This window comes from Pan paniscus, chromosome 19, assembly GCF_029289425.2.
Source record: "Pan paniscus chromosome 19, NHGRI_mPanPan1-v2.0_pri, whole genome shotgun sequence".
NCBI lineage: Eukaryota > Metazoa > Chordata > Mammalia > Primates > Hominidae > Pan > Pan paniscus.
Genome location: NC_073268.2, coordinates 28,522,733 through 28,532,384, shown reverse-complemented (window position 1 = coordinate 28,532,384; position 9,652 = coordinate 28,522,733).

Sequence of the window (9,652 nt, the reverse complement as noted above, 5' to 3'; positions counted from 1 at the left end):
GTTAAAGTATGTCCTATCCTCATCCTCTGACAAATATGCCTTTAAAAGGATAAAATTTTAAAATATATATGAAGCTATGATTTGTATATGACAGAAAGTTAGCAAAATGTCAAAGATCATGAAATTTCATGTTTATTGCACATGTCTGGGTGCTCTGTTGATGGGCTGACAATATTGGGATGAGTAATAAAGATATGTGAAATTTATAAATTACTGAAACTATTCCATGAAATGTATTTTTCTTATCTTTCTTTCAGCAAAATCGGTAATTATGTTATTATTATCAAGATTTGAAAATACATGTAAGGATTAAAACAATCATATTCAAAGTACAAATATCTTAATATTTTCATCAAAATTATGTTTATGTAAAAAATTTAATTTTATCAGGAATATTTTCCCAAAAGTTAGTTTTCTTTTCAAATATTGAAAAGTATCCATTAAACCAAAAGGCAACATACAAATTAGAATTAGTCAAATTTTTATGTCAAAATGATTGAAATAAATCCATTTTATTTTGATTTTTGAAAACGATTAATTTTTATTAATTTTAAATTCATAATTCTAGCATTCAGTGACCACCTCATTGCCAATGTAAAGAACAGGCATCATGGTTTGTCTGAGGGCTAGACATAGATACAAATTTTAGAGTAATGTGTAATGTGATTTGTTTAACCCTTTTTCTGTTTGCCCAGAGAATACTCACTGATGGCACCTGCAGCTGCAGTGTTTACCCCAAGATAATTTTGCCATGAAATATTTAACACAAAGGGTAAATGCTTGAGGGGATGGATACCCCATTCTCCATGATGTCTTTATTATGTATTGTATGCCTGTATCAAAACATCTCAGGTGCCCCATAAATATATACACTTACTACGTACCCACAAAAACTATAACTAAAATTTTAAAAAGTAATGAACTATTGCCACACAAAACAACATGGATAAATCTCAAAATAATTATACTGAGTGAAAGAAGCTTGACAAAAAAGAGTACACACTGTATGATTCCATTTCTAGAAAGCACTAGAAAATATAAACTAACCTATGATGATAGAAAGCAGATCAGGGCAGGATATGGTGGCTCACACCTGTAATCCCAGCACTTTAGGAGGCTGAGGTGGGCGAATCACTTGAGGTCAGGAGTTCGAGACCAGCCTGGTCAACAAAGTGAAACCCTGTCTCTACTAAAAATATAAAAATTAGCCAGGCCTGTTGGCACGCACCTGTAATCCCAGCTACTCGGGAGGCTGAGGCACAAAAATCACTCGAACCCAGGAGGTGGAGGTTGCAGTGAGCCAAGATCATGCCACTGCACTCCAGCCTGGGAGACAGAGCAAGACTCCATCTTAAAAAAAAAAAAAAAAAAAAAAAAAACGAAAGAAAAGAAAAAAAGAGAGCAGATCAGTAGTTGCTTGGGGGTGGGGAGGTAGAAAGAGCAGGAAGCAGGATCATCAAGGGCAACAAGGAAACTTTTTGTGGGAACGGATATCTTCACTATCTTGATTGTGACAATGATTTCAGGTGTATACCAAGGGTCAGATGTTACCAAATTGTAATCTCTATATATGCACAGTTTATTATATGTCAATACCTCAATACATCTGCCTAAAATGTTTAAAAATTACTGTAATTATACAAAATATATTTTATGAAAAGGAAGTTATGGGTGGGCATGGTTGAGAACCACAGCATCAGGTAGATTCAGAAGTGGGGGAAAAGCATCTCCCACTTCCCCTTCTTCAGGCCAGCGTGCTGTGCAATTTATCCAGTGGACACTAGAGGACAGCAGCGACTCAGGTAGAGGAAGTGGGCGTTTCAGGGCTTGAATGCTTAGAATTTTCTGCTCTGTGCTCCCTATCCTGGGCGGTGGGCGGTGGGCGTTAATACCCCCATAATACTCAGTTACTGCTGGGACTTGGGCCCTGGTCTGTGGCTCCTGATTCCACCTTGTTGGTCCCCCAACACCAGGAGAGCTCTCTGTGCTCCCAGATTTTTTTTTTTTTTTTTTTTTTTTGAGATGGAGTTTCGCTCTTGTTCCCTAGGCTGGAGTGCATTGGCGCGATCTCGGCTCACTGCAACTTCCGCCCCCGGGTTCAAGCGATTCTCCTGCCTCAGCCTCCTGAGTAGCTGGGATTACAGGCATGCACCACCACGCCTGGCTAATTTTGTATTTTTAGTAGAGACGGGGTTTCTCCATGTAGGTCAGGCTGGTCTCGAACTCCCGACCTCAGGTGATCCACCCACCTCGGCCTCCCAAAGTGCTGGGATTACAGGCGTGAGCCATGGCGCCTGGCACTCCCATTTCTTTTTAAAAGGATATCCTGACTCCAGTGAGACAGCAGCCATAGTTCCCTGTCTGTTATCTGCAGGGCTGATATGGAGGATTGCAGATGTCACCAAAGAGTTGTGGTTCTCAGGCTGGGCACAGTGGCTCACGCCTGTAATCCCAACACTTTGGGAGACCCAGGCCGGTGGATCACATGAGGTCAGGAGTTCGAGATCAGCCTGGCCAACATGGCAAAACCCATCTCTCCTAAGAATACAAAAAATTAGCTGGGCGTGGTGGCACACGCCCGTAGTCCCAGCTTCTCAGGAGGCTGAGGCAGGAGATTTGCTTGAGCCCAGGAGGTGAAGGTTGCAGTGAGCTGAGATTGCACCACTGCACTCCAGCCTGGGCAACAAGAGTGAGACTTGGTTTCAAAAAAAAAAAAAAAAAAGTTGTGGTTCTCAAGGGCCTTTGGAAGGCCTCCCAGCTTGCCTGAAATCCATGATTATAAAGCCCGTCAAAGTTGCATCATCAGACGCTGCAACATCACAGGTTAGCATGTCCCTGAGAAAACGACACACTGAAAGGTCATTTTTATAAGAAATAGGGAAAAGAGAGAAGGTTCAATTGAGGGGTAGGAAAATATGATGGTGGAGCCCCCTTACGGTGCTGCAATAGAAGCTTCCCCTCAAAAAGCAATAGTGGGCTGGGCGCTGTGGCTCAGTCCTGTAATCCAGCACTTTGGGAGGCTGAGGCGGATGGATCACTTGAGCTCAGGAGTTCGAGACCAGCCTGACCAACATGGCAAAACCCCGTCCCTACTGAAAATACAAAAATCAGCTGGGTGTGTTGGCGTGTGCCTGTAATCCCAGCTACTCGGGAGGCTGAGGCAGGAGAATCACTTAAACCTGGGAGGCAGAGGTTGCAGTGGGCCGAGATCATGCCACTGCACTCCAGCCTGGGTGACAGATAGAAACTCCATCTCAAAGAAAAAAAAAAAAAGAAAGAAAGAAAAAGAAAAAAAAAGCAAATTGTGAGCATACATTGAGCCATCCCAGTGTGTGAGGCGTGATGCGAAACACTCTATGCAGGCAGTCATCTCATCTTCACAGCACTCTTACTAAATAAACTGCAGAGAGGTGGCGGGGTGCAGTGGCTCACGCCTGTAGTCCCAGCACTTTGGGAGGCCGAGGCGAGTGGATCATGAGGTCAGGAGATCGAGACCATCCTGGCTAACACGGTGAAACCCCGTCTCTACTAAAAATACAAAAAATTAGCTGGGCGTGGTAGCGGGCGCCTGTAGTCCCAGCTACTCCTGAGGCTGAGGCAGGAGAATGGCGTGAACCCAGGAGACGGAGCTTGCAGTGAGCCAAGATCACGCCACTGCACTCCAGCCTGGGAGACAGAGCGAGACTCGTCTCAAAAACAAAACAAAACAAAACAAAACAAAACAAAACAAAATAAACCACAGAGAGGTTAAAAAATGCCTAAAGGTCCAGGCGCAGCTCACATCTGTAATCCCAACACTTTGGGAGGCCAAGGTGGGTGGATCACTTGAGCCCAGGAATTCAAGACCAGCCTGCGCAACATGGCGAGGCCCCATCTCTACAAAAAATTACAAAAATTAGCCAGGTGTGGTGGCCTGTAGTCGCAGCTACTCCTGAGGTTGAGGGAAGAGGATCCCTTGAGCCTGGGAGTTTGAGGCTGCAGTGAGCTATGATTGCACTACAGCCTGGGTGTGAGAGTAACACAGTCTCAAAAAAAAAAAAAAGAAAAGAAAAAGAAAAGCAGTTGTGGACACACATTGAGCCCTCCCAGTGGGTGAGGCACAATGCCAAACACTGTATGAAGGAAATAATCTCATATTCACGGCATTCTTACTGAATAAGCTGCAGAGAAGTTAAGAAACGCCCAAAGTCACAGAGCTGATAGGAGGCAGTGCAGGATTTGAATCCAGATTTGACACTAACGTATGGATCTAGCTACTGCTCTGCAGTACCCACTTAAACGGAAGTGTTTTTCTTTCTTGGTTATTTAGTTCATGTGTTAAACTGGTTGGTGTTGGTAGCAGATGGTGAGTATTATAGTTCAGCCTTCTGGAGAAAGCTTGTCAGGCTTCAAGAGAATGTTAAGCATCTATGATGGTCCTGGAGGGAGGTTCCCCTCTCCGCCCCTTCACTGCTTTACATGGAGCACTTACAATGTGTGAGGTTCTGTGTTAAGGATGATACTTTCATAATGACGGTATCTGAAAGGCAGGTGGGCAGAGGCCAGCAACAAGGAATTGAAGGGTCAGTGATGTAGCAATCCAGTGACATTGTTCATTTGCACACACATGGGTCTGTCACATGCAGCCCAACTCACCTGGAGTCCTGAGAAGGTAACCAGACCAGGATGGAGGCCCAGGGAACTCACCAGAAGTTCTCAAGCATCAGAACACGGTCAAAGCATCCTGGTGGGCAGATAACACATGCCCACGGTTTGGGAAAGAAAGTCCTCCAGCAGTTTCTCTCCTTCCCCTTGGCTTTGACCTGGCATACCTGGGATCAGGCAGTTGATTCTCCAGGCCAGGTGCCTCAGGGAGGTGACCCTTCCTGTTCTGGGTTCGGCAGAAGCCAACAGCTCTGGGCTTGTGCTCATCAAGCACTCTTCTGCCCATTTTACACTCTCGTGGATGCATGGTGGTGTTGATACAGGCCCTGAGTTAAAGGCTCCATGGCCGCCCATGACAGGAGGACAAAGCAAAAGAAAGCCAGAGTTAAACAGGCCCCTTGGGTCCCCTCCTTCACTTCATAGATGGGAAAACCAAGGTCTGGGCAGGGAAAGGGACTCAGCCAAGGCCACAGCGCACTGATGGCCACGCCAGGGTTAGGATTCCCAGCACAGTCTGTTTCTCTCCTACTCCGCAGCCTTCTCTAATAATAGATTTTGGGTTGGGTTCTTCTTTATCAAGCGTTGGTCACACATTATCTCTATCTTTCTTAAAACAATTGTTCTTTAATATCATTATATATTCAGTCAGTGTTCAAATTTTCAACTGTTTTATGTCAAAAAGCCTTTTCTAAAGTTGATTAAATCAGGATTGAAATAAGATGCACACATTATGATTAGTCGATGTCTTTTAAATCTTTTAATCCATGGATTCCTCTTTCCTCTTTCTCTTTTTCCTTTTATTCTTGAATAAGCCACATCATGCATAAACACCTGAAATCCTTCTCATTAAAGAGAAAAAAAAAACACCACAGGAAATGTTACTACATATATAAAGATGAAGATAGGAATTGCTTGTGAGTGAAGCAATGAAGTCTGAGCACAATGTGGAAACTGGAAATCAGAGGTTGCATTTTAAAAATCTCCACTCTCTTCTTTAGATAGATTGGTGATTATTTTACCTATTTCATTTTAACTATCTTAAACACAACGTAAGGAACCTAAAGAGAAAACTTGTCAGCAATTGATCTGTCCTTTCAATGAACAGTGAATGCCACGGGGTATGTCTACCTGGGTACAAATCTCCTTTGCTAATAAGCAAACAGTGAACCTCTAAATCAATGTAAACTTTCATCATGTTTCACTTCAGTTGATTCCACACGTTGAGGCTAAGCACAGCTGAGCAAATCAGCTGTAAAATCCTAAAGTAAGAAGATATCATTTTAAAGATAAAAATTGTGATATTTAGGCCAGGCACGGTGGCTCATGCCTGTAATCCCAGCACTTGGGAGGCGGAGGCGGGCGGATCACGAGGTCAGGAGATCAAGACCATCCTGGCTAACACGGTGAAACCCCATCGTCTCTACTAGAAATACAAAAAAAAAAAAAAAAAGTTAGCCGGGCGTAGTGGCAGGCACCTGTAGTCCCAGCTACTAGGGAGGCTGAGCCAGGAGAATGGCGTGAACCCGGGAGGCGGAGTTTGCAGTGAGCCTAGATCATGCCACTGCACTCCAGCCTGGGTGACAGAGCAAGACTCCATCTCAAAAAAAAAAAAAATTGTGATATTTAGACAAAGCATTCTTTTACTGATTTCATTTAAAAAACCATCTGTGCTCTTGGCTGAACGTTGTGTGAATTTGATCCTGTCATCACGATGCTAGCTGATTATTTTACACACTAGTTGATGCAGTTTCTTCATAGTGTCACTAGTCTTTATATTTTGGTGTATTTTTGCAGTGGCTGGTACTGGTTTTTCCTTTCCATATTTGGTGCTTCATTCAGGAGCTCCTGCAAGGCAGGCCTGGTGGTGATGAAACCCCTTAGCATTTGCTTGTCTGGAAAGGATTTTATTTCTCCTCTGCTTCTGAAGCTTAGTTGGGATGGATATGAAAATCTGGGTTGAAATTCTTTTCTTTAAGAATTTCTTTTTTTTTTTTTTTTTTGAGGTGGAGTCTTACTCTGTCACCCAGGCTGGAGTGCAGTGGCGCCATGTTGGCTCACTGCAACGTCTGTCTCCTGGGTTCAAGCAATTCTCATGTTTCAGCCTCCAAGTAGCTGGGACTACAGGCACAAGTCACCATGCCTGGCTAGTTTTTGTATTTTTAGTAGAGACGGGGTTTCACCATGTTGACCAGGCTGGTCTTGAACTCCTGACCTCAGGTGATCCCAAAGTGCTGGGATTACAGGTGTGAGCCACCATACCTGGCCTCTTTAAGAATGTTGAATATTGGCCCCCACTCTCTTCTGGCTTGTAGAGTTTCTGCTGAGAGATCTGCTGTGAGATCTGCTGTCAGTGTGATGGGCTTCCCTTTGTAGGTGACCTGACCTTTTTCTCTGGCTGCCCTTAACATTTTTCCTTCATTTCAACGTTGGAGAATCTGACGATTATGTGTCTTGGGGTTGCTCTTCTCAGGGAGTATCTTTGTAGTGTTCTCTGTATTTCCTGAATTTGAACGTTGGCCTGTCTTTCTAGGTTGGGGAAGTTCTCCTGGATAATATCCTGAAGTGTGTTTTCCAACTTGGTTGCATTCTCCTTGTCACTTTCAGGTACACCAATCAATTATAGGTTTGGTCTTTTCACATAGTCCCATACTTCTTGGAAGTTTTGTTCATTCCTTTTCACTCTTTTTTTCTCTAATCTTGTCTGCATGCCTTATTTCAGCAAGATGGTCTTCAATCTCTGATATCCTTTCTTCCACTTGATCACTTTGGCTATTGATACTTGTGTATGCTTCACGAAGTTCTCGTGCTATGTTTTATGTTCCTTTCTAAACTGGCTATTCTAGTTGGCAGTTCCTGTAACCGTTTATCAAGGTTCTTAGCTTCCTTGCATTGGGTTAGAACATGCTCTTTTAGCTCAGAGGAGTTTGTTATTACCCACCTTCTGAAGCCTACTTCTGTCAATTCGTCAATCTCATTCTCCATCCAGTTTTGTGCCCTTGCTGGAGCGGTGTTGCAATCATTTGGAGGAGAAGAGGCATTCTGGTTTTTGGAATTTTCAGCGTTTTTGCATTGGTTTTTCCTCATCTTTGTGGATTTATGATCTTTGAGGCTGATGACCTTTGGATGGGGTTTTGTTGGGGGGTTGTTTTTGTTGATGTTGTTGTTGTTGCCGCTTTCTCTTTGTTAGTTTTTCTTCTAACAGTCAGATCCCTCTTCTGCAGGTCTGCTGCAGTTTGCTGGATGTCCACTCCAGACCCTGTTCACCCGGGTATCACCAGTGGAGGCTGCAGAACAGCAAAGATTGCTGCCTGTTCCTTCCTCTGGAAGCTTCATCCCAGAGGGGCACCGGCCTGATACCAGCCGGAGCGCTCCTGTATGAGGTGTCTGTCAACCCCTGTTGGGAGGTCTCTCCCAGTCTGGAGGCACGGGGGTCAGGGACTCGCCTGAGGAGGCAGTCTGTCCCTTAGCAGAGTTGGTGTGCTGTGCTGGGAGAATCCTCCTTGTGAGGATCAGTCACTCTCTTTAGAGCCGTCAGGCAGGAAAGATTCAGTCCACTGAAGCTGTGACTGCAGCCGCCCCTTCCCCCAGGTACTCTGTCCCAGGGAGATGAGAGTTTTATCTGTAAGCCCCTGACTGGAGCTGCCACGTTTCCTGCAGAGATGCCCTGCCTAGTGAGGAGGAATCTAGAGAAGCAGTCTGGCCACAGCCGCTTTGCTGCACTGTGGTGAATTCCACCCAGACCAAACCTCCCAGTCTCAGCACTGTCAGGTGAAAACTGCCTACTGAAGCCTTGGTTATGGCGACCGCCCCTCCCCCCACCAAGCTCCATTGTCCCAGGTCGACTTCTGACTGCTGTGCTGGCAGTGAGAATTTCAAGCCAGTGGTTCTCATCTAGTTGGGCTCCGTGGGAGTGGGACCCGCTGAGCAACACCACTTGGCTCCCTGGCTTCAGCCCCCTTTCCAGGGGATATGTAATATTCTAAAGCCTTTATTGTTATTTTTACAATGCTCACAGCATCTTCACTAAGTATAGACTCCATCTTAAGAAGCCACTTCCTTTGCTCTTCCATAGGAAGCAACTCCACATCTATTCAAGTTTTATCATGAGATTATAACAATTCAGTCACATCTTCAGGCTCCACTTGTAATTCTAGTTCTCTTACTATTTCTGCCACATCTCCAGTTACTTCTTCCACTGAAGTCTTGAACCTCTCAAGGTCATCCATGATGGTTGAAATCAATTTCTTCCAAATTCCTAGTAATGTTGATATTGACCTCCTATGAATCACATCTTCTTAATGGCATCTAGAATGGTAAATCCTTTCCAGATGAAAATCTTGAAAATCCTTTTCAGGCCGGGCACGGTGGCTCACGCCTGTAATCTCAGCGCTTTGGGAGGCTGAGGCGGGCGGATCACGACTTCAGGAGATCGAGACCATCCTGGCTGAAATGGCGAACCCCCGTCTCTACTAAAAATACAAAAAAAAAAAATTAGCCAGAGGTGGTGGTGGGTGTCTGTGGTCCCAGCTACTTGGGAGGCTGAGGCAAGAGAATGGCGTGAACCCGGGAGGTGGAGGTTGCAGTGAGCTGAGATTGTGCCACTGCACTCCAGCCTGGGCGACAGAGCAAGACTGAGTCTCAAAAAAAAAAAAAAAAAAAAGAAAAGAAACTCCTTTTCAATTTACTTTGCCCAGATCCATCAAAACAATCACTATCTATGGCAGCTCTAGCCTTATGAAATGTGTTTCTTAAATTACAAGACTTGAAAGTAAAGTTACTCCTTGATCCATGGGCTAAAGAACGGATGTTGTGTTAGCAGGCATGACAACAACAATAATCTCCTTGCACGTCACCATCAGAGCTCTTAGGTGACTAGATGTACAGTCCATGAGGAGTAGTATTCTGAAAGTTATCTTTTTTCTGAATAGATCTCAACAGTGGGCTTAAAATACTCAGTAATCCATGCTGTAAATGGATGTGCTGTTACCCTGGCTTTGTCGTTTCATTT